Below are 27593 nucleotides of genomic sequence, written 5' to 3'. Positions count from 1 at the left end.
GTCTTGAATATTTTCACCAATATGACTGAAACTAACCGTGTTACTTCTATTTATAGCCGAAAATCATGGAAGCTAAACGGGCCGTCAACGTTTCAGCAAACGATAATCTTTCTAACCTTTAAATTTATTTTTATATCGTCACTTTAATTATTCTATGCACCGATTAAGGGGGAATATCAGTTTTTAAGAGGTTAAATGAGAAGACAAATGTTAGTAAACTCTCAACTTAAAGGACACAGTCTTACAACTGATCGTTCAGTTGGGTATTTCACTAATCTTCTCACATAAGTTAACTAATTAATCATATTATATTCCAAATCAAGTGACGTGACTGTCTGCTATCTAATGATGAATCTTATTTTAAAAAAACGTGGAAGCATTTGAACCGTTTAAATTGTACACACGCTTACAGCACACGTTTTTATTCAAAATTTTGATGGACTGACACGTGTCCAGAATTTAAACAGTCACACATATAAATAATTCCCCGCTTCAATTCAGTTTCTTTCTTACGCGTACATCATCTCACAGAGCAAACTCATACACTCAAAGCTTGAATTTCGCAAAATCTCAAGTTTCCTTACTCTCAACAATGGCAAATCAGATCCCTGCTCATATACTGAATGCTATGGCTATCAACTTTGAATCAGCTTTATCAGTAGAAGAAATAAATGTGAAAAATGTATTTCTGAAGCTTGAATCAACTGGGCTGAGGATATTCTTGGGGCAATACTCGCAGGAGATTTACCCAAAAGAACTCCAGGAACTCTACTCAAATGAATATATCAACTCTGATGGAAGCATCATTTCCACTATTAATGGTCAGTTGGTGACCATTTCTGAAGATTCTTTCGGAGAAATCTTTTCATTACCTTCTGATGGACTGGTACACCTTGCTGATGTTAAAGCATCAGATATTGAAGAAATGCAAACTGCACTCTCTGCTGATGGACGGAAAATCAAAGTTTTCGATCCTAAGAAGGAACTGAAGCATGAGGTTCAGTTGCTGGCTGATATCGTAACCAAAGGGCTATTGGCTAAGGCAGGATCGTATGCCGCCCTGACTTTGGAAATGTTTCAGGCTATTACTGTTATTATGGCTGGAAGAAAATTCAACTGGAAGCAACTAATTTTCAGTATCTTGAAGAATATGTTTTCCTCCACCAAACAATCCAAAGGATTTGCAGTGCCGCTGAGATATTTGATGAAAGTCAAAGGGTTGGTAGCTGATGATTCGGAGCGATTATCTAAATTCAAAATTTTCAATGGGAAGAATGTTCTGCCACCCAAGACTAAATTAGATATCTCTCCTGATCAGTTCGTGAAGATCAAAAATGTAGATTGGAACGCAACAGGCTGCTCCAAAATCATTTAAACAGACCAAGACATTGGCTCAACTGAAGACAGTTAAAAGAAAACTGATTATCAGTGAATCCGATTCCGAGAAGACGCCCTCTCCAAAAGTTGCCAAGAAACCAAGAACACAAAGGAAAAAATTACCAACCACAGTAGAATCTATTCCTACTGAAAGGCTGAAATCTTCGGATGCCCAAGAGCCTATCAAAACAGTTCCTCTGAAGATCATTCCACCAGAAATCTCAGCTGGTGCAACAAAGGAAACAGTTAGGATCAAAGCTCCTCTAATCCATATCAATCGTCCTGTTGTTCTAGCACCTGCCAGACCCAAAGGTATAAAGATTATAGAACTAGTGGATACTACTCGTACTGGATTGGAAATTCCACACATCCTCAGTACTGAAAAAGGCAAGGGCAAATTGATTGAAGAGCCCAGGCCATCCAATCACATTCAAACTCATATTGACCTTGTTTGGGAACAGGTTAATAATTTTGCAGCATCAAAACTTCAATCCTATGATGTCTGGACCGCTTACAGAACTCAGATTTTTGCTAAGCAGCTGAAAAAGAAATCCCAGCTGAACAAGTTTATCAAACTGGAAGCAATTGTCCTCAAGATGGTCAAAGCTGCAACAATTGTTCAGGCTTTGGAGAGGAAAACCTATTTTTCTGACCAAATTCGAGCTAAGAAGCTATCTCAACTGCTTGAGAAATTGAAGGCAAACTACATTCCCACCAATCCAACTGCTTATAATGATCGAGCTGTGATCACTCAGCTAGATACAGATCTTGCTAGCTTGCAAGCTCAGATAAAAGTGTGGGAAATGGATCAGGAGTTAGTTCTTCCTGAGGAAGCCTCTGAAGAAGAAGAAGAAGAATCCTCCTCTTAGCAGAAAGAGCCACCCTCAGAACAAACTATTGTTACAACTGAAGAAACAGTTCAGGATGTGCCACAATCATCTGCTGTGGAACATCAGCTGTACTCTGAAGCCGAGTTGAATTTTGCCAACATTGATGAAATTATTCAAGCAGTGGTGACAGAATCTGTTATTAATGAACCTTTATCAGTTGATCACTCCGCTGATCAAGCAGCTGAAGAGAATTCCATCTTAACTGAAGAGCCAGTTAAGGCCGCCATTTCTGAACCAAATGATCCAAAAATGATGTCTGCTCAATCACCAGATCACCAAATTGCTGAGAATCTGGAGGCTCTGTTGCCTACTTCTGACAATCCTCCAACTAAAGAGTCAGCTCGAATCTCAGATGACTATCAAGCAGAAGCATCAGTTCATGACTCACTAGCTGAAGATCTTGTAAACTCTCACATACAGCAGGAAAGCTCAAATGCTGAACAACATCAGTCTTCACTTCATCTGGTCCAAGTGGCAGTAACTGAAACAGATGTTCCAGAACCGAATATTGCTAAAACAATGATAACTGAAAGAAACATGGTGATTTTTGATCAAGTCTCATAGGAAGCTGGAGCGTCGGATCAGCCAAATCTTAACTCCGCCAAATATCTTGATTTTGTTCTTGCAGAAATTCAGTAAATTCAGCATGATATACATAGAGTGATTAATGATCTGTACAAGATTCATCATACTCAATTAGAACATTCTCTGAAGCTAGAACATTCTGAGGCATTCAACTCAGAGAAACTGAAAGCAATTCAAGAAGCCTTAAACTCTATGTTTCAATCAATGGAAGCAATTAAGAAGAACAAAGGTTTGGCTGAGAGTCTCTCCATCACTCAAGACGTTATCAGCAAACGAGTTGAACATCTAGAGACGCTTGTAACAAGAAAAATAGACTCGTTGCAAAACACAATGCTCTTTGTTGTCTCTAGCATATCCACTACTGTCAATGTTTTATCAACAAATGTTTGGAAATTCTCATTGAAGATGGAATTGTTTGACAAAAAGGGGGAAGAGATCAAAGAGATTCTAGAACAACTAAAGAAATCTTCTCGTTGAAGAAAAATCTCTACAGATTCGTGTAGTCCATTATTCAGTTGATCAATCTCTTATTTTATCTACAATGAGTTCAGACGTTCAGTTATTATATACTTAGTTTTGTCAAACAACATAAAGGGGGAAATTGTTGGAAACTAAATTCCGGCGTTTGACAAAATATGAACCAACTGATACGCGCAATTCAGCAACTGGACTTAACAACTGAAATCAGCTGATCTAATAAAGAAAACTGATCGGTTGGAAACCGATCAGTTGATACATTCAGCCGTATGCTTTTAAGCTAAGCATCCTTCAACTGAACATGTCTCGGGAAAGAACATTCAACCGACAAAGAGACATAGAAGACTGCAACTGAATATGAAACGCCGCACTTCAATCAATACAGCTTAGAACAACGCATTTCGACTAAAGCAGTTAAGACGCCGCATTACAATAAATGAAGCAAACAATGCCCAAGAAATAATGAAGTGGCAATCAACGGATACAAAGATTCAAATATATCTCAAGTTACCGTTGGAATGGAAGCTTATAAATATGACAGAAGAACAGCTGAATAAAAAAGAAGATCACTCTACTCAAAGTTTGCTGTTACTCTGCAAAAATCTTAGCTCACTCTTACTTGGTTTATTCGTAGCAGTAAAGGCTACAATTTGAGCTCACTAGCACTTTGTAATAATCGTTAAATTCGATAGTGCTAAGATCTGTTACGCACTGAGAACATTTTGTAATAATAAGAGTTTCAGCTTTTGGCAGTGATAAGTCCAAACTGAAGTGGGTCAGTACAAATCTTGTATTCGATCAGCCTTTTAGTGAAAATCCTATCTTTGAGATAGAAGAGGTGACGTAGGAGTAATTGAAATCTCCGAACATCCAGAAACAATCCTTGTGTATTTTATTTCAGTTTTGTATTGTATCTTTCAGTCAGTTACTTTCCGCAACTACTTTAGTTTAACTGATTGTCATTGACCAGCAAGATTCTGAGAATCAGTTTGTCACCAAACTGAACTCAAAATTCGAAAAGATCAGTTTTAATTGTAAGTGTTTATTCAACCCCCCTTCCAAACACTCTTGATACGTTAATCGATCATATCATAAATATTAAAAATCTATGTTTTGAATTTAGGAATTTTATAGTAAAGTTTGATTTAATTCAGTGATTAAAACGCAAATAAGTTATAATTAAAGAATAAATAAAAGCCATCGATTTAAGCCAAATAAATATACTAGAAAATTAATGTAAGCTTAAATAATTATTTGGGATGACCTAGAGTCAACGGAAATTAGAAAATGTCAAAATCGTGAAATTTTACATCTAGGGGTAAAACGGTAATTTTACTCCGAAAAAAGTAAACGTCATGGCAGTGCTCTGAATGCTATTTTTTTATTTTAAAATGATTATTTTAAATGTTTATGAAATTTTGTGATGAAACGATACCGTTAAAAGACATATTGCATGCTTGGTTTAAAAGAAAAATTTTATATGTATGTTTAATTTTTATAAGTGATGAAAATACGAAATGTTGAAGGATGTGAAGTAATTTTGACTAATACGAATATGATGATATATTAATACATAAGGCCAAGGCTCAATTGATTGGTGAGAGTATCGCTGATGTCTCCGCCGCCCGTACTGTGGTTAGATGTAGATGGATCCATCGCCACAATACGAATACGAAAGTCACAATCAACGATCTGAATTCAACGAAAGGAAAATGGGATACGTATATGAATATGTTGATGATGATTTGAAAATGGTTATGAAAATAGTTATGTTTATGTTTATCCATCATTATGTTATTTTATGTATACACTGTTGCATGTGATCTGTATATGTATTGCTTGTTATCAAGATTATGGTTTGCTGAGTCTTTAGACTCACTATGTGTGGCTGATGCAGGTTATTATGATAATAATGATAACGGAGGTCTTGATGATTGATCTGACTGGACTGAATGTGCACATAATCCGAGGACCAGAGCTAGTTTTCCGCACTAGACTTAAGTCTATGATTCAGATTTTAAGATTACTGTTAAATATATTTTTCCGACATTTATTAAGATTTTGAGTGGTTTTTAAGAGGTTGTTGATTTTAACAATTTTGCTAAGTTAGGGTTTGAAAATGATTGACAATTTTATGATTTAAACAATTTCCTTTGATTTTCAAATATTGTAGGATGTTTTACTTTTAAAATGGTGCAAAATATTTTATAAATATATATATATATATGTATTTCGACCGATTAGTTGAAGGGAAAAAAATTTCTATTACTTTTTAAGAAACGAGTGGTGGACGTTTCACCAAGAGAATGGATTTGCTGCAAGGACATATAGTGCATGCCTTATCAAATGTCACTTCGGATGTTCGTGCTTTATTCAGCAGAGTTGATAAGTTTGAAAAAAAGGGGAAGAAGAAAAAGAAGATCAGCAGAAGCAATCCAAGAAGAGACCTAGTCAACTGACTGATCAAGGACCAGCTGATAAAAGAGCAAAGAAATAAAGAGATCCAGATCAGTTAGAAGACAGTCTTTATATTCTTATTCAGTTGAAGAGTTTGACAGATTTTGTGGAATTTTTAGTCAGCAGAAGATTCTTTTATTCTTTCATTCTTTTTACGAATATGTACATTGAAAGAGTTATTAATAAATTATTATTTTATCTACAAAATATTCAGCTTGATCGGTTCACATTTTCTAAGTTTTGTCAAACACCAAAAAGGGGAAAATTGTTGGAAACTTTGTTTCAGAAATTTGACAAACCCACCGTATAAAAACCGAACAAACTAATCAAGAAAACTGAAAAGAACTGATCTAAAAATACGCAAACTATTGGTTGTCTAACTGAAGATTAGTGCACAAATAAGGCAACTGAACTAAGGTAACGGAACTATGTAGTCGACTGGATGATCAGTTTTACTACAATCAGTGGAGAGCTATCAGCTAATTATATCGGCTGTGTCAAACTGATAAAATAGTTTGACACGTCATCAGTTAAGGAATGTAACTATCAACCAACAACTATACAAAAGTAGACTACAACATGTAGTGGGAACGCCGCATTTCAGAAATGCTACAGTGTACGATTGTCAGAAGGATATTGACGTGGCAAACAATGGATAGAAAGATTCAAACGCATTTATTGTTACTGTTGGAAGAAAAGCCTATAAATAGCCGAGAAGAGCAGCTAAGAAACATATACAAACCGAACTACCAAGTTGTTATTCTGTTGAAATCTCTTCACTAGCTTTCTGTTCATATTCAAAAGATTTCAAAAGCTCACATTTAGCATATACATTCATAGAATTCAAGGCTATACATTGAGCTTATAAGCACAAACACATATCGTTGTAATATTCGATCTTATAGAGATCAGTTGTGCTAAGTAGTTTTAGATCAGTTGAGAACTGATAAATTGTATTGAAACTAAGAGTTTTAGTTTGGCATTGTTAAGTCCAAAACTGAAGGGGGTCCGTACAAGTCTTGTATTGATCAAAGTCTTTTAGTGAATATCTTATCTTCTAGATAGAAGGGGTGACGTAGGAGTGATTGAAATCTCCGAATATCCATAAATCTTTTGTCTCTTAATTTCATGTTTTATTCTATATGTCAGTCAGTTTATTTCCGCACTTTCATTATTTAACTGATTGAAATTGATATAACAAGATTCCCGAGTTCAGTTTGTCACTAAACTGACTAATTATTTGAAAAGGAGGTAAATTGTCAAGTGTTTATTCAACCCCTCCTTCTAACACTCGTTCACCTACCAACCAATCCTATTAATATCTCTTTTATTATGAACTCTATATTTATATTTGTTTTGACATTCGGGACAATGTCATATTCAGATTGGGGGATAATAAATTTAAGTAAAAAAACTATATAAAAAATTGAAATTAAAACCTTGCTTATTGTTTTTACCTTATTAATTTTCGCAAAATTTCATACATTACATGTTTGAAATGTATAAATTAGATGATGTATTAATCTATCTAGAGATGTTAAAATTTTTATTTAATTAAAGTCATTTCAATAGCTAGATCACTATAAAAAAGTAATTTATGAAATTTTTTTGAGTGATTAACTGTTGTGATAAGATAATATATTAAAGAATATAACCAAAGATACACGTTATAAGAGTTTCTATAATTTTAAACTCGCACATATTTTATGAGTGAGTGGTGAGAACTGAGAAAATAGCTTTATGATCTATATTTATTTTGAGAGAGGCTATCTATTGTTTAGATCTGAAGTTTTTATTTTGAAAACATGGTTATATTTTAAAGAAAAATTTTAAGATTTCGAATATCAATTTCATTTTGAAGTGGTATGCTATGACTCATTTCTCTCTCATAAAAAAGTGAAAAAACGAAAAAGACTAAAACAAATGAAAAAAGAGATAGAGTGAGAGAGATATTTTTTTAAAAAAATTGGATAAATATGTGGTCAAGGAAGCATAAATTCAGTTTGATTATATATTGTTATGAATGAGGAAAAATTAAAAGAAAATAAGAAAAAATAAGAATGAATAGATTTTGAACTATTGAATTTCTTATCTTTTGATTAATTTGCCTCATTTCTCATTCTACATTCCGTAAACCATTCCTGAGTGTTTATCTGTATTCCAACTCCATGAGAGAAATCGTTCTCATTCATTGATAGTCATTAAATTCACTTTAAACATATGGATAGTTTTTATTGCATTTATGTTTAAATTAATCAATGTGTTGTTTTAGTAACAATGACATTATAGTTTTATCATGCTTAAGTATTTTGACATCATCTTTCAAAATACTTGTTAAATGGTCAGAAAATTTTAACACAAATCATATAGCTAAATTATCTACAACTTTTGTTTTATGTGGAAGAATCAAATAGGTGGATATAATTGACAAAAATTGGATTCAAGATGCACTAAAGCGTTGGTCATTCATGAAAACTAATTGCACCAATTATATGTACAAAATAATATTTTATTTTCTTTTGTCTCTCCAAATTGATCTATAAATATTATTATATTGTGATGAATGAAACTATATCTCATTCTATGAAATAAACTTTGATTTCATAATTTTCTCTATTTATTTTTATACTTTAATAAAATTATCATGCTAAATATATATTCCAACTTCTTCATTCTAAGATGCGTAGTTAATCTTTCAAAGTAGAGATGAAGAGTATAGTTATTGGTATGATAATAAAGTAATAATCTTTAATTATTTTATTTAATATTTATTTATTATTTATGTTATATTTTGTTTCTATTATTTAAGTATTTTTTGTACTCTATTTATAAGTAGAAGTTTTGATTTATTGATGTCATATATTACATCAAATTATCGGTACTACTTAAATAATATTTTGGTATTGCTAACAATTTAAAGTGGTTAACTTGATTTATTATATATGAATAATATCATAATATTGAATTCTTGGTATCATTTAAATGTTAATTTGTTAATACCAACCATTTAAAGTGGTTATTTTCATTTGGTGTTCGCAAATATATAGCTCAATAAATCACTACAACAAAAAAGGCAAAAATCTGTTGTTGTAGGTAATTTACAGTTGTTGTAATTGATTATGTTGTTAATATCAGAGCTTGCTGTTCTAAGAAAGACATTTGAAACCTAATTAAATTTATTTTACTTAAAATATTTTTAAATGCTATTTAAAAGTACTTTATATTATTTTCAAAACTATTTGAAAATCTTTATCTAACTCTCATTGCGAAGAGTAGAGATGATTGGCTCTGCAACTAACATTGTAGCCACTTCACTCGAGTCAGAGCTTTGGGGCTTTAATCCTCCTGCAGGGGTATGAGTCTTGCCTCTTGGCTATTCAGCAAAATTGATTGGAAGAAAAGGTTTCAGCTGCCAGCCTACCAGTTGAAGCTGATCAACAGATGAAACCCAGCAATGTTGAGATGTTGGATGATTAAAGTGGAGCTTAATCATCAGAAGTATACCACCGCTTAACTGCAATATCAGATCAAGTAGATGATTAATGCGGTTCAACATAAGCTGAGTTCAGTTTGTGTGCACCTTCAGTCCAACTAGTTCAACCATCAAGTCCTCCATCAATATCATGCTCACCTGCATCGATCACAGTTAGTGAGTCTATTGACTCAACAAACCTTAACCATGATAGCCAGTAATACATATACATTCACAAGCAACAGTGAAAAAACTTTTAATAAAATAGCTTTTCATAAGCATGCATAAAGTTAAACGTCTTCTTTTCATCATATCACATTTCATCATATAAGTATACATTTATCTTTTTATTGAATTCAGATCCTCAATTGTGATTTTTGTATTAGCTGTAGGTCGATCGATCCATCTACGTATTACCACGGTACCGGGCGGCGAGCACATCAGTGACACTGTAACGTCCCAAAAAAAAGAAGGTCCACGTGAACCACATACATGAAAGTTATTAAATTTCTTTTGTATTTTATTAAATTATTTTAAAACTTTAAATGCATGTTTATTTTATTAATTTGTGTTTAATTATTTTATGCCTAATTTTTGCATGATAGGATTTATCTCATGATATTTTAAAAGTTCATGCACTAGGATTTTTAAGTTGCATTTCGTGCTCGAACGAGGAACGAAAACCGGGGAATTATCAGAAAAATTATTTTTATTACATGATTAATGTTTATTAATTAATATAAGATGTTTTAAATGTATTTTTCAAGAAATGGGCTTTGTTGGGTATTTTTACCTGCCAGAGCATATTTTTCAGCGGTACGCAAATTTTATCGAAACGGGGGTATTTTGAGGGTTCGGGAAATAATTTCAAAAACTTACCAAAACGAAATATTTTTAGGGTTTGTGTACGGATTTAATGGGCCTACCTTAAGGCTTAACGGGCTCCCAATCCATTTTCTACCCTTTTATCTTATACGAGGGCACATTATCTATTAATTAACTATTTATATATTACCTAGACACCACTAAACCTAAATTTAATCCTTCATCAGCCGACACCCCTTCCCCAACCACTCTTTTCTCTCGGTTAGCACCTCTTTCAGCAGCCTCTCATTAGCAGTGCTTCGGCTAAGTGGTTTCTTGCAAAGAAAAATTCCTCCAGCGCTCCCCCGACGCTCATTATTCGACGTTCTTGCGTATAATTCTTCAAGGCATGCTTTGTATTCATTTTTTTCTCATCACACATGTTTTATATGCTGGAGAATGTATTTATGCATGAAAATTCCAATCTAGCCTAGAACATGAAGAATACTTCAGTTTACATGCGATTATTGAGTTTTCTTGTTCAACTCTCACGTTTTTCCTACTCTTGTGCAAGGGGGCTGCTTTGTTCGTGTACTAAGGGGCTGTGTATGCTGTAAATCATGATGTTTAGGGGCTGGAGTGCGGAGAGAGTCGGGTTTGAGTGTAGGCCGATGGCTTTGCATTAGTTTCTCGTAGCGGGAGTAGGCTCGATCGGAAGTTCCAGCGCTCTGGCTGTGCGAGAGTCCTCCCCAGCTATGGACCAGACCCTGGAGGTTCTGAATCATGGTTTGGAATGACTCGAACATTGCTGGAGTTGGTGGAAAATCGATCGAGCAAGGTTGAGTCGGGTAGGCCGCGGTAGGAACGCTTGCTTGTTTCTCGGCTCTCAGAACGTGGCAGCGTGCATGGGGCTTTTTGCGGAGGTTTAGTAGGGTCTAGGACGTCCTAGGGTGGTCTATGAAAGGTTAAGTCGTGGCTGGTTCATCGGTTGTGGGCTACAACGTGAAAATTATGGAGGATTTGCACATGGGGTTGTTCGAGTGAAGCTTGACCGAATTCCAGCAACTGGTGGTTTGTTTTTCGTCGGTTTTAGTGGGCTGGAAAATGCGGTTTAGTGGCTGGTGGGATGTATTTTAAGCATGGTTAAAGTTGGGAGAAATTTGCGTTAAGTTTCGAGTCGATTCAGGTTAAAACCGGGATCCCGGTCCAAGTTTTAAAACAAATCGGTTAAACTATAAAATAGGCTCGATTTTACGTCTAAGAATTGCTTTTAAATATGTTTTGGGACTTTTTAATGAGTTTAGTAAGCTTCGGGTCAAATTTTTGAGGTCAAGGGGTAAAACCATAATTTTGGGTTTCTAGGGGCAAAATAGTCATTTTGCACCCGAGGTGAGATTTTGGTCCTGGCAGCGCCCTGAGCACATTTTATCATGTTTTAAATGTTTACACATCACGTTTATGAGTTTTGTGAAATTATGATAAATACAGTGCGTGATTGGTTCTAAGGTAAAAGTTACATATATGCATGTTTTATTAAGTAGTGAATATGATGATGTTTTTTTGAAGAATAAGAATTGGTTGTGTAACGCCCCGAAAATTTAAAGGTCCACGCGAACCACATGCATGCAATTATTAAATTCTCTTGTATTTTAATTAAATGTTTTCATTGCATGAATTAATTATATTGTGCATATTTGCATGTTTAAAATATATTTTTCTACATGGTTGCATTAAAATGTATTTTTAAAGGTTATTCGAGTTGCGATCGAGGAACGGAGACCGAGGGCTGAAAAATAGAAAATGTTTTTATTGGTTAATTGTTTTTAATTATTTAAATTAAGGGTGATATTTTTTAAGTATTTTTGAAAATAAAGGGTTTTGAGGTGATTTTATACGCCGGGACGTAAATTTTATCGGTGTTGGTTTTTCAACTAAAATACGAGCTTTTTGGAAACCCGACTAATAAATTCACATATTTAAAGAAAAAACTTTGTTAATATTTTATTTAAATCCTAATTAGACTAATGGGCTTAATTTGGAGGCTTAATAGGCCTAAAAGCCTTGAGGGTGATTAATTAGTATTTAAAGTATCAATTAATCAAAAACCCTATTCTAGAAACCAAAAACAATCGGCCACTCTCTTTCAAAAATAGGAAAACTCTCCCCACCCCTCTCTCATACACACACGGCACATATACAATTTGGGAAGGATTTTCAAAGGTGCTAGCAAGTTCAAGCCAAGGTGTCCCTCCGTTCTTCGTCGTCAACGTTTATTCGAGCGTATATAAACCAAAGACACGCCATAATTCTTTCTTTTCTCATCTTTCACACCATAGTATTTTATTTAATTGAATTTTTGCATGAAAAACAAGTACAACATGAAACAATTTCGTTTTTATAATATATATGAATTTTTGAGGCATGAAATTGTTGCAAAAATTATGTTAAACATGTGTTAAGGGCTGCCATGATTAGGTACGGTTTATGGGTTGTTATATGAATAATTATTGATTAAAATATGATACAACTTGTTAAGAAAAGAAACTGGAACAGCCGAGAGATACAAAAGGGGGCCGAGAGAGGTTTATGTGCATGTGAGGGACAAGTGGTTCGGTCCTTGTGCATGGGGTCAAGGAGCTCGATCAGGGCTGGGTCAGGGTCAGGGGTGGTCTTGTTCTATGGCTGGGTTGGGTCCTAGGGTGGCTAGGGTTCGAGGTTGGGGCTGGGGAAGAGTCCACGTGAAGTGGGACTCTCCCCCATGAGCTGATCGCGACCAGCTGATGTACAAGAGGGTTGTGGCTCGGTTTGGAGCTGGGCTAGGGGTCCATCGGGGTCTTAGGATGAGGGTCAGTGGTCGGGCTAGGGGCTGGAGTGGCTTGGTCGCTGCTGGTTGAACAAAAGTGAGGAAGCGCAGGGCAGCAAAAGGTAGCGCGCAGGTTGTTGTCCAACTTCAGGCGGCTCGTGCGCGGGGTACAGGGCTTGGGCTGGTCTGGGCATGGTCTGGGCGTGGCACAGGGAGGGTTAGGGTGTGCTGGGTTCGGTAGTGGCTCAGCTGGTAGAGTCCTAGGATAACTAGGAGTCCTAGAGCAACTATGAAACTCACACACACGTACAGATTTTGGGTCAAGTTTCAGGAAGGTTTTGAGCGAGCCAGGGGTTGTTTTACGGGCTGGGCTTGCACAGTAGGGTCCCTAGATGGTTTGGCTAAGTTTTGGCTTAAGGTGGCTCGGGCGTGGCTCGGATAAATTAGGTGATGGCTCGGTGTGTTCGATAAGGTGTCAAAAACGAAATTAATAAAGCTAAAAATTGATCCAAGGGTCCACGGGGGTGGCTCATGACTTGGAAGAGTAGAATAAATCTTAAAAATGTTATGTTTAAAATTTGAGATCAAAATAACGTGTTTTAGATTTATTCGGGATTTAATCGCCGCACGAAACACTAATTAACGAGTCAATCGAAACGTCTAGTTTTAGGCTTTATAAAATTATGAAAAATTAGGTTTAAGCTTAAATAATTATTTTAAGTCTAAGTTTTTAATTTGGGAATTTTATAGTAAGGTTTAGTTTAATTCGTGATTAAAACGCATTAATATGTTACATTTAAAGATTAATTTAAAAGTCATCGAATTATGCTAAATAAAAATATAAGAAAATTCATGTAAGCTTAAATAATTATTTGGGACATGTTAGAGTCAATGAAATTAAGAAAATGTCAAAACCGGGAAATTTTACATCCAGGGGTAAAACGGTCTTTTTACACCTAGAAATTAGTAAACGTCATGGCAGGGTCCTAAATGCTATTTTATATGCTAATATGATTATTTTCCATGATTATGGATTTTTATGAATTTTTATATGATAATATGTCAATTTTAAATGGTTATGAATTTTTAAGATGTTAAAATGTTTATTTTAAATGCTCATGGATTTTTATTGTTTAATCTTTGACATTTAAAATATATGTTGCATGCTTGGTTTCAAAAATAAAACGATATGCATATACATGATTTTTATTAAGTGGTGATAACATGTTGAAGGACGTGAAGGGATTGTGACTACTGCATGTTGGAAATATCGTGAGGGTTATGGTCCCAGTGGGAGCCCGACGATCGTGTTTTCCTGGATACGGATACGAATACGAATATGTGATACGAATACGAATATGTTAATACGTAGGCCAAGGCCCAGTTGACCGGTGAGAGTGTTGCTGGTGTCCCCGCCGCCCAGCACTGTGGTTTCTTTAGATGGATCCATCGCTCAATACGTTTAAGAATACGAGTCACAATAACGATCTGAATTCAACAAACACGAACATGAATATGAATACGAATATGAATATGGATACGAATATGGATATGCATACGAATATGAATATGTTTATGTTTTTATGCATCATGAAAATATTTACGAAAATGTTTATGTTTATGTATCTTCATGAAAATGATATTTTAAGTACAAGTATTTTTCACTGTTATATGTTAACTGTATTACGTATTACTCGTTATCAAGGATGTGACGTGTTGAGTCTTTAGACTCACTAGGTGTGATTGATGCAGGTAATATTGATTATGAATATGATAATGGAGGTCTTGATGGTTGATCTTATTGGACTGGAGGTGCACATAACCCGAGGACCGACGCTAGTTTTCCGCACTAGTTATTATTTATGATTTTAAGTAATGTTAAAGATATTTTTACGTCTTTTATTTATGTTATGAGAGATTTTGAGATGTTATAGTATGGGCTATACTTTTCGAATAATGTTTTTAGGTTGGTAAAATATTTGACGATTTTATGCTTTAAAATATTTTCCTTTGGATTTTTAAATGGCAGTTGGATGTTTATTTTTAAAATGATGTCAAAAATATTTTATGGTTCGGCCGGTGCTAAGTGAGGTTCTTAAAAAAAAAATTCTAGCACGTTTTAAGAAAACGAATAGCAGACGTCTTAGTTGGTATCAGAGCAATGGTTCTGTAAAGGGTTGTGCCACCATCAGCGCCGGAAAAATCAGTCGTCAAGCCTCAAATTTGTAAGTTTACATGCTTTATATGATTTGTATGTTGTTACCTACATGACTACATGAATTATATGTTACGTCACATGTTTAATAGTTTTATGATAATATATGTTTTATATGCTTTGGAATTTTTATACGTAATACGATATGAAATGAAAAAATTATATGATTTCAACGCATGTTGGCTTCGTGGTGGAATTGGACTATGTTGATTTTTGGGTTTTAGTATTGACGTTCTACTTTTTGGGCTATCAGTTAATCATGAATATTATGAATGTTTTGGGACATGTAGATTTTCTAAGAAAATATTTATGATTCATGGTTACTAGTCGAATTAATTTTTGGGAATTAGACGTAAGGAATAATGATTATTCGAGGATTTACAACGACTTTGGGAATAATAAAATGTATAAATTGGGATTTTAAGTTTGATGAAAGATAAGATTGGCTTATAGGAATTGATTTTTGGTATAAATAAGTTTAAGATTTTTGAAATTATGTTATGGGAAACCAATAGAATGGAAATTAAGAATGCCAATAACTTATAGGTTAATCGTAGTATTTTCGAAATTAAGGACCAATTAAGATAATTTTTGAGGAAATTAAGAATTAATTTTACAATTATTACGGAATTTGGGGACTAGTTTAGTAATAAGCGAGAATTGAATGGGTTAAATGATAAGAATTTTCGATGATTTAGACTTCTACGAACATTTGAAACCTTGGGATATTTTGGTTATAGTGTTATAAGGAATGTTGATCATGGGTTTTTAAGGATGAAACAATATTAGGCTTGAAAATCTAAGCGTTAGCGGATGCATTTAGGGATTTAAGATTGAAATTTGATAAGTTGACGAAAATTTTGGGTATAAAATAAGAAAATTAATATGCGATAAGTATGGTCATCCATCTTTTTATATAATGGGAATTTTAAGAAAAGTCAAAATTCGAGGTTATAATAATAATAGCACTAAGTCATTTGGGTCTTTTTAAGTTGCGATTTGAAAATAAGGATTTAGAAGGAAAATTTAATTGTGATCAAGGAGACGTAAGGACCTTCTAGAATTTAAGTTTTAACAGAGTAGCGCAGCGGAAGCGTGGATTTTTGGAATACTAGAATTAAGTCTAAACTTTGGGTTATTAAGGATAAGCGAATTTCGAGGACGAAATTCAATTTAAGGGGGAAGATTGTAACGCCCCGAAAATTTAAAGGTCCACGCGAACCACATGCATGCAATTATTAAATTATCTTGTATTTTAATTAAATGTTTTCATTGCATGAATTAATTATATTTTGCATATTTGCATGTTTAAAATATATTTTTCTACATGGTTGCATTAAAATGTATTTTTAAAGGTTATTCGAGTTGCGATCGAGGAACGGAGACCGAGGGCTGAAAAATAGAAAATATTTTTATTGGTTAATTGTTTTTAATTATTTAAATTAAGGGTGATGCTTTTTAAGTATTTTTGAAAATAAAGGGTTTCGAGGAGATTTTATACGTCGGGACGTAAATTTTATCGGTGTTGGTTTTTCAACTAAAATACGAGCTTTTTGGAAACCCGGCTAATAAATTCATATATTTAAAGAAAAAACTTTGTTAATATTTTATTTAAATCCTAATTAGACTAATGGGCTTAATTTGGAGGCTTAATAGGCCTAAAAGCCTTGAGGTTGATTAATTAGTATTTAAAGTATCAATTAATCAAAAACCCTATTCTAGAAACCAAAAACAATCGGCCACTCTCTTTCAAAAATAGGAAAACTCTCCCCACCCCTCTCTCATACACACACACGGCACATATACAATTTGGGAAGGATTTTCAAAGGTGCTAGCAAGTTCAAGCCAAGGTGTCCCTCCGTTCTTCGTCGTCAACTGTTTATTCGAGCGTATATAACGCAAAGACACGCCATAATTCTTCCTTTTCTCATCTTTCACATCATAGTATTTTATTTAATTGAATTTTTGCATGAAAAACAAGTACAACATGAAACAATTTCGTTTTTATAATATATATGAATTTTTGAGGCATGAAATTGTTGCAAAAATTATGTTAAACATGTGTTAAGGGGCTGCCATGATTAGGTACGGTTTATGGGTTGTTATATGAATAATTATTGATTAAAATATGATACAACTTGTTAAGAAAAGAAACTGGAACAGCCGAGAGATACAAAAGGGGGCCGAGAGAGGTTTATGTGCATGTGAGGGACAAGTGGTTCGGTCCTTGTGCATGGGGTCAAGGAGCTCGATCAGGGCTGGGTCAGGGTCAGGGGTGGTCTTGTTCTATGGCTGGGTTGGGTCCTAGGGTGGCTAGGGTTCGAGGTTGGGGCTGGGGAAGAGTCCACGTGAAGTCGGACTCTCCCCCATGAGCTGATCGCGATCAGCTGATGTACAAGAGGGTTGTGGCTCGGTTTGGGGCTGGGCTAGGGGTCCATCGGGGTCTTAGGATGAGGGTCAGTGGTCGGGCTAGGGGCTGGAGTGGCTTGGTCGCTGCTGGTTGAACAAAAGTGAGGAAGCGCAGGGCAGCAAAAGGTAGCGCGCAGGTTGCTGTCCAGCTTCAGGCGGCTCGTGCGTGGGGTACAGGGCTTGGGCTGGTCTGGGCATGGTCTGGGCGTGGCACAGTGAGGGTTAGGGTGTGCTGGGTTCGGTAGTGGCTCAGCTGGTAGAGTCCTGGGATAACTAGGAGTCCTAGAGCAACTATGAAACTCACACACACATGTACAGATTTTTGGGTCAAGTTTCAGGAAGATTTTGGGTCCCTAGATGGGTTGGCTAAGTTTTGGCTCAAGGTGGCTCGGGCGTGGCTCGGGTAAATTAGGTGATGGCTCGGTGTGTTCGATAAAGTGTCAAAAACGAAATTAATAAAGCTAAAAATTGATTTAAGGGTCCACGGGGGTGGCTCATGACTTGGAAGGGTAGAATAAATCTTAAAAATGTTATGTTTAAAATTTGATATCAAAATAACGAGTTTTAGATTTATTCGGGATTTAATCGCCGCACGAAACACTAATTAACGAGTCAATCGAAACGTCTAGTTTTTAAGCTTTATAAAATTATAAGTCTAAGTTTTTAATTTGGGAATTTTATAGTAAGGTTTGGTATAATTCGTGATTAAAACGCATTAATATGTTACATTTAAAGATTAATTTAAAAGTCATCGAATTATGCTAAATAAAAATATGAGAAAATTCATGTAAGTTTAAATAATTATTTGGGACATGTTAGAGTCAATGAAATTAAGAAAATGTCAAAACCGGGAAATTTTACATCCAGGGGTAAAACGGTCTTTTTACACCTAGAAATTAGTAAACGTTATGGCAGTGTCCTAAATGCTATTTTATATGCTAATATGATTATTTTCCATGATTATGGATTTTTATGAATTTTTATATGATAATATGTCAATTTTAAATGGTTATGAATTTTTAAGATGTTAAAACGTTTATTTTAAATGCTCATGGATTTTTATGGTTTAGTCTTTGACATTTAAAAGATATGTTGCATGCTTGGCTTCAAAAATAAAACGATATGCATATACATGATTTTTATTAAGTGGTGATAACATGTTGAAGGACGTGGAGGGATTGTGACTACTACATGTTGGAAATATCGTGAGGGTTATGGTCCCAGTGAGAGCCCGACGATCGTGTTTCCTTGGATACGGATACGAATACGAATACGTGATACGAATACGAATATGTTAATACGTAGGCCAAGGCCCAGTTGACCGGTGAGAGTGTTGCTGGTGTCCCCGCCGCCCAGTACTGTGGTTTCTTTAGATGGATCCATCGCCCAATACGTTTAAGAATACGAGTCACAATCACGATCTGAATTCAAAAAACACGAACATGAATATGAATACGAATATGAATATGGATATGCATACGAATATAAATATGAATATGTTTATGTTTTTATGAAAATGTTTTTATGCATCATGAAAATGTTTACGAAAATGTTTATGTTTATGTATCTTCATGAAAATGATATTTTAAGTACAAGTATTTTTCACTGTTATATGTTAACTGTATTACGTATTACTCGTTATCAATGATATGACGTGTTGAATCTTTAGACTCACTAGGTGTGATTGATGCAGGTAATATTGATTATGAATATGATAATGGAGGTTTTGATGGTTGATCTGACTGGACTGGAGGTGCACATAACCCGAGGACCGACGCTAGTTTTCCGCACTAGTTATTATTTATGATTTTAAGTAATGTTAAAGATATTTTTACGTCTTTTATTTATGTTATGAGAGATTTTGAGATGTTATAGTATGGGCTATACTTTTCGAATAATGTTTTTAGGTTGGTAAAATATTTGACGATTTTATGCTTTAAAATATTTTCCTTTGGATTTTTAAATAGCAGTTGGATGTTTATTTTTAAAATGATGTAAAAAATATTTATGGTTCGGCCGGTGCTAAGTGAGGTTCCTAAAAAAAAAATATTCTAGCATGTTTTAAGAAAACGAATAGCAGACGTCTCAGGTTGTGACTAACGATGTATATGTATACAATGACATGAGATACGATGAGCTGAGGCCAAGAGTCAATGAATGGGTAATGCTGTCGCTGATATTACCGCCGCCCAGTACTGTGGTTATACGTAGATGGATCCATCGAATAGAGCTGATACGATAGAGCTGATACAAAAGTCACAACTAATGAACTGAATTCAATTGAAAGGAAATGTATACGTATATGATGACACGAGATGACATGTTTTAACACGATATGATTTTACACGACACGTTTATGTTATGCTTTTTAGTTCATGAAATATATGTTGATTATGGTATTTTTCACTGTCGTGTGCCATGTATATGTACTTTTTATTCTTGGTACAGGTGTGTTGATTTTTTATACTCAGTAGGCGTGTGTGATACATGTGAGTTTGTTGATGAGTGGACTGGAGGTGCCGAACCTTGAAACAATTGGGTTTAAATCAGAATCGAATGGTTTAAATGACAAGGAATTTTGATGATTTAGGTTTGAAGGGATATTTATAACCTTGAAACAATTGGGTTAGAATGTTATAAGGAATGGTAATCAAGGGTATTGTAGGATGAATCAATATTGGGCTTGAAAATCTAAGTGTTAATACATTAATGCTGTGAAAAATTAAGAATTTAGAGTGATGATAATTTAAGGTAAAGTTTATCAATTAGTTAAGTTATAAGAATAGGCAGTAAGTTAGCTTATTTCTGGGAGCTTAAGGTTTGATGCAATATAAGTTTTAGTCATGATCTTAATAGTTAAAGTTATACTTTTCTTGGAATTTGATTTTTCTAGAAAGTTGGGTATGATTGAGGGTTGGGTTGCTCGATAGACACATGTAAGAATTGAGGTAGACACATTGTCTTGAGGAATTTTTGTAAGTCATTAAGAAACTTGGGAATAAGTAAATATGTGTATTGGAATTATGTTATCCAAAACTATTTGGATTGCGTAAGTTTGAATTTCAAGTTTATGAAATATGTGTTTATACGAAAATTTTGGATAAAATAAAAACAAAAGCGAATTATTTGTTTTCAAAATAGGTTGCCAATGAAGGAATATTAACATGGGATAACTTAGTAAGTTTTATACGCTAGAATTAATTATGTATTGAGGATACGTAAGAATGCAACATTCATTTCAATGATGAAAGTCCAAGGTCTTAGGCCTCGACTTTATTGTAGTTGGGAAGATAATAGTTTAAGCATGTAATTGATGTTAGAAGGGTTTCATTATTTAGGTAGGAGATCGATACGATATATTTTGTGGTTTTATGGATTATCACTACTTGAATTTAAGATTTGCAACGATTTTATATTTGGGATGTACTTGTAAATAATTAAGTTAGGTAAGTTGGTGTCGTAAGACAAAGATTCGATACAAGGATCTTAGGCTAATATTAATATGTGGTTGAGATACGGTTTAACTTTCAAGTGTATTACCGAGGATAGAAGTCGATTAGTAATTTTTGGTACTAAGGTTTCTTAAGTTGAACTGCATAAATGCTAATGTAATTGGTTGTTGAACATCATGGACATAGTATAAGAAAAATAAGGTGCGATAAATTTGGACATCCATCTCTAGTATGAGGAATTGAGAGATAAGTCAAATTTGAGGTCATAGTAGAATAGAACTATGTCTCCTCAAGTCGTTTTAAGTTGCGATTCGCAAACGAGAATTTTGGTAAGCAATTTTATTAGGATTGGGGAGACATAAGGACAGCTTAACACTTATTTTATCAGCGTAGTGCAGCGGAAGCGTAGATTATTGATATATTAGAATTAAAAGACTAAAATTTTGTTTATTGACGATAAGCGAATTTAGGGGACAAATTCAATTTAAAGGGGGTAGATTGTAACGTCCCAAAAAATTGAAGGTCCGCGTGAACCACATGCATGCAAGTTATTAAATTTATTTTGTATTTTATTAAATTAATTTAAAGCATTAAATGCATGTTTTTTTTGTTAATTAGTGTTTAATTATTTTATGCATTTTATGCATAATTTTTGCATTATAGGATTTATCTCATGATATTCTAGAAGATAATGCGTTAGGATTTTTGAGTTGCATTTTGCGCTCGAACGAGGATCGGAGACCGAGGAATTATCAGAAAAATTATTTTTATTACATGATTAATTTTTATTAATTAATATTAGATGTTTTAAATTTATTTTTCATGAAATTGGCTTTTTTGGGTTTTTTTTACCTGCCAGAGCATATTTTTCAGTGGTACACAAATTTTGTCGAAACGGGGGTCTTTTTGATGGTTCGGGTAATATTTTCAAAAACTTATCAAAACAAAATATTTTTAGGGTGTGTGTACGGACTTAATGGGCCTTCCTTTAAGCTTAATGGGATCATAATCCATTTTCTACCCTTTTATCTTATATGAGGGCCCATTATCTATTAATTAACTATTTATATATTACCTAAACACCACTAAACCTAAATTTAATCCTTCATCAGCCGATACCCCTGCCCCAACCACTCTTTTCTCTCGGTCAGCACCTCTTTCAGCAGCCTCTCATCAGCAAGGCTTCGGCCAAGTGGTTTCTTGCAAAGAAAAATTCCTCCCGCGCTCCCCCGATGCTCGTTCTTCGACGTTCTGGCGTAGAATTCTTCAAGACACGCTTTGTATCAATTTTTTCGCATCACAGACGTTTTATATGCTGGAGAATGTATTTATGCATTAAAATTACGATCTAGCCTTAGTACATGAAGAATATTTCGGTTTACATGTGATTATTGCGTTTTCTTGTTCCACTCTCATGTTTTTCCGACTCTTGTGCAATGGCGCTGCTTTGCTGGTGTACTAAGGGGCTGTGTATGCTGTAAATCATGGTGTTTAGAGGCTGGAGTGTGGAGAGAGTCGGGTTTGAGCGTTGGCCGATGGCTTTGCATTGGTTTCTTGTAGTGGGAGTGGGCTCGATCGGAAGTTCCAGCGCTCCGGCTGTGCGAGGGTCGTCCCTAGCCTTGAACAGACCCTGAAGGGTCTGAGTCGTGGTCTGGGATAACTCGAACCTTGATGGAGTTGGTGGAAAAATCGATCGAGCAAGGTTGAGTCGGGTAGGCCGCGGTAGGAACGCTTTGTTGTTTCTCGGCTCTTAGAACGGGGCAGCGTGCATGGGGCTATTTGCGGAGGTTCACTAGGGTCAGGGACGTCCTAGATTGGTCTAGGAAAGTTTGAGTCGTCGCTGGTCCATCGGTTGTGGGCTAGAACGCGAAAATTATGGAGGGTTTACACATGGGGTTGTTCGAGTGAAGCTTGACCGAAATTCCAGCAACTGGTGGCTTATTTCTCATGGGTTTAGTGGGCTGGAAAATGCGGTTTAGAGGCTGGTGGGATGTATTTTAAGCATGGTTAAAGTTGGGAGAAATTTTGGTTATGTTTCGAGTCGATTTAGGTTAAAACCGGGAGCCCGGTCCAAGTTTTAAAACAAATCGGTTAAGCTGTAAAATAGGCTCGAATTTACATCTAAGAATGCTTTTAAATATGTTTTAGGACATTTTAAAGAGTTTGGTAAGCTACGGGTCGAATTTTTTAGGTCCAAGGGTAACACAGTAATTTTGGGTTTCTAGGGGCAAAATAGTCATTTTGCACCCGAGGTGAGATTTTGGTCTTGGCAGCGCCCTGAGCATATTTTATCATGTTTTAAATGTTTACGTATCACGTTTATGACTTTTGTGAAATTATGATAAATACGGTGCATGCTTGTTTTCAAGGTAAAAGTTACATATATGCATGTTTTATTAAGTGGTGAATATGATGATGTTTTTTTTAAGGATGAGAATTGGTTGTGACGGACGATGTATATGTATACGATGACATGAGATATGATGATGCTGTCGCTGATTTCCCCGCCGCCCGGTACCGTGGTTATACGTAAATGGATTCATCGAATAGAGCTGATACGAAAGTCACAACTAATGAACTGAATTCAATTGAAAGCAAATGTATATGATGACATGAGATAACATGCTTTGACACGATATTACTTTACACGACAAGTTTATGTTATGCTTTTAAGTTCATGAAAGATATGTTAATTATGATATTTTTCACTGTTGTGTGTCATGTATATGTACTTGTTATTCCTGGTACAAGTGTGTTGAGTCTTTAAACTCAGTAGGCGTGTGTGATGCAGCTGAGCTTGTTGATGAGGGGACTGAAGGTGCCGAACCCTGGGTAGACAGACATGGTGCGATGACACGACCCGAGGACCGCATGTTTCCGCATTATGATTTATGAGATTTGAGAGGTTATGAACATTTTTATACGTTGACAATTTTACGATTTTTATTCTCTTATGTGTACGTATGATTTTGGATGAGTCGGATATTTTAAACTGCATTATTTTTACCGTTAAATGTTAAAGATAATTTTTTTAAACGTTATATTTTCTGTAGAGCTCACGCATGCAAAACCTTTAAATTTTATTTCGAAGATGCGAGCTTTAATTTTAAATAATAATAATATTTCCACACTTTTAAAATGAGTAGACGTTTAAGACACTCTCACATGTCAACGGAGTCTCGGCCTTACATATCATCATATCATCATATCCTCGTATCATCGTATTAGTGACAATCAATTCACCTCCTTCAACCATTCATATTTCATCACTCATAAAAAATTTCAAGCATATATAAATAATTTTTCTTTTAAACCAAACATGCAACATGTCTTTTAGCATTAACATTTCATCATAAATTTCCATAAACATTTAAAATAATCATTTTAACATTCATTATAGCATTCAGGGCACTGCAGGACGTCTAACATTTTTCAGGTGTAAAATGACTGTTTTGCCCCTGAAACCTTAACTTTCACAATTTATTCTTAGACCTTAACGACGACCCAAATCCATCCAAACTTAACGTGATACCTTAAAATACACCCATAAATATTTCTTATACGTAAACTTAAGTTTCTCGACTACTTTCCCAATTCGTTTTTAAACTTAGACGCACATCCCGATTTTGATTCGTATTGACTCGAAACTTAATCAAACTTGAACCAAAGTTAAATAACACCTAACTATACCATATACAACCTAAATCAAGCCAATTAAGACCCTCGAACAAGCCTAGGACACCTACTGAATTTTAGCCCCTATTTTTCAAAAACCCTAATTCATATTGCCATGCAACCTTCGACCCTAGCATTCAAGCAACAAGACCAGACCGTATGAACCCTTCCTAGGATCATGAATGAACCCTAGGGAACCTACTAGATGGAACTAAACATTCCTAGAACCCGCAGCCCTCAAAGCCGATCTCCCCTAGCCAAACGCGCAAGCCTCACGTCTGATCCCCCTTGTCTTCGAACCAGCCATCGTTCAGCCACCCTAGGACCATCATACTGCCCCCTAAGGTTTGTTGTTCATGCCCTAACAGTAGCCAAGGTCGTGCCCCTCTAAGAAAACCCTAGCCGAACCCATACCTCACTTATAAACCAATTTTCATTTCACATGTTTCCTCTCGCCCTTCCCTATGCATCTAGGGACCCTTAAACATATGGAAAAACATCCCTTCAAGTACCCCGACTATAACAAGCGATCGTTTCTCTTTTTTTATTAATGATGTATGGTATTATATGGTGATGGTCTATGGCTTTACGTTATGATATGAATGGTAATGAACATTATAGAATGAAATAGATAATGGATTGGTAGAATAGAAGGTTGAACTTGAGTTAATAGGCAATAAAGTGTTGAAACTGTATGAAACTGTAGTAGTAGTTGTGGTTTTTAGCATAATGTTTTGTATTATGATCCAAATGATGTAAGGCCGCTTTCATTAGAAAGATAAGATATAAGGCTATAACTTTCATGTTTTGAGTTTCGTTCAAATCATTGTGAAAGACAAGCCGAAAGTGCCTCAAAGTGTGTCGTGTGTATTGTTCCTGCACTGACTCATTTTGGTAGAATGAGCATAATGTTTTACTCCAACCTTCAAATGACATGAGGCTAATTGAAGATGCAAGAAAAGACATAGGGCTACAACTTTCATGTTTACCACGTTTTCTAATTCTGAAGGGAAGAGGCGTTTCGGAAGCAATATTTGTTGTAGTTGTGTTCAGAGCGTGCCTAGCACTAAAGTTTTGTGTTTTGGTCAAGAGGTCCGTGCTAGGGCGGTAAGATGTGACCGCCCGAGCGCCCAGCAAAGTGTAAACACATGTTTTGAGGTTGGGAATGAATAAATATTGTTTGGGAAGTGTATTAGTATCATTTTTCTCTTCATTTTTTCCTACTCCAACGGTTTATAGCTAGGGTTCTTTCTTTCTTTTCATTTCTTCCATCTTTTCCTTTCTTCTTCATCATCTCAAGGATTTAAGAAGCAAAGGGAGCTAGAAAATTTGTTATCTTTGGCAAGGGGATCAAGGGTGAACTATTTGTTTTTGGTTTAATTGGATTATTGATGATGATAGATGAAGTTCATTTATGGGCTTGATTATTGTTGGAAGCTTAAGGGATTGTTGTTAATGGATTATATCATGATTTTATGTTGTAGGATTATTGTCATGGTGTTAAGATTATTAAGCCTTCAAGTGGTTGTAAGTAGATTTTTCCTTTGGAATGCATCTCATGAGAAATGTATATGATAAATGAATTTTCTATTGATTTTAGCTCCTTTAAATCATTGATGATGTATATTTTATGTATTGATATATTGAAAAGAAATGGAATTGATGCCAAGGGAAAAGTAAGGAGCTAATTCTTTAGAACGGACGCCACCTGTTTGATAAAATGTTTCAATGAATGTTTTTATGTCTTGATGGTTATATGGTATAGTGGTGTTACCTTTGGTAATTCTAAACCCACACGACTGAAGTTGATCACCATATTGACATGTGCTATGATTGATTTTGACTGAGACGTACATGTATACCATCGACGGATGACCTATCAATGCCATGCAAAGGAAAAGAAAGTAATGGTTTATGGAATGTCATCTTATAATTGTTATATACGAATTTTATTGATAGATGGCATATTACGGTTAAGAAATTATACGGATACCTTCTTTACAATATGGTATATGTGTTTGTTATTAAAATTTCTACTTGCTGAGTTTTATAACTCATTTCAGTTATGTTCATGAGATGCAGATGCAGGTAACCAAGATTAGATACGACGGAGCGTCGAGACAGAAGAAGATCTTGTGCCAATCTGGGAGGAAATGGTAATGAAGTGCATTTTGTAGCAAAAATGGAAAAGTTATTATGAAGTGCAAATTTGATTTGTAATGGTTTTTGATAACGTTATTTGCTACTTTTGGTTATGTATATAAGTATTTATTTTGTAGTTGATGGTTATATGGAAAGATGTTTTTATTGGCATTATTTGAAATATTTTGCTTGAGACAGGTGGCAAGTTCCTTTTACGGAGAAACTCTGCCAATTTGTTTTAAAATGAAATATTTCCTCCAATTGTATTTATGGCTTCCGCATTACGGTATTATTTTATAAATGCATGGTAAAGTGTCACATTTAGACTAGCTCAATTGGTACCAAATCTTTATGAACTATGTACTTATGCCAGGAGATCATGAGTTCGAGACTTGAGAAGGTACCACTCCACCAACCTGGTGTGGAGAGTCATATGAGTATTGATCGATGGAGAGTGGTGTCGGGTCATTACAATAAAATGCGCCTTTTATTGTAACAACCATGGGTTATCTCGATCAATTGGTACCAAGTCTCTTTGTATACTTATGCCAGGAGGTCATGGGTTCGAGACTTGGAGAGGTACCACTCCACCAACCTGATGTGGAGAGTTCTATGAGTAATGGCACATGGGAAAGTCCGTGAGGAAAAAGGTCCCAGTGTGAACCCAACAATGGGACAAGGCCCCCAAGGGATCCCAAAATTGGGATGGCCCATGGTCATTAAACCTACCATGGCAGCCCCTTTTTTCATCATTAGCAAGAATTTTATTAAAAAAACTCTAGTTTTATGCATATATAGCTATAAAAACAAAAATAAAAGTATTGTGTCATATTTT

The sequence above is a fragment of the Primulina tabacum genome, chromosome 4 (assembly GCF_025594145.1).
Source record: "Primulina tabacum isolate GXHZ01 chromosome 4, ASM2559414v2, whole genome shotgun sequence".
Lineage (NCBI taxonomy): Eukaryota > Viridiplantae > Streptophyta > Magnoliopsida > Lamiales > Gesneriaceae > Primulina > Primulina tabacum.
Note: the sequence above shows the minus strand (reverse complement) of the source record.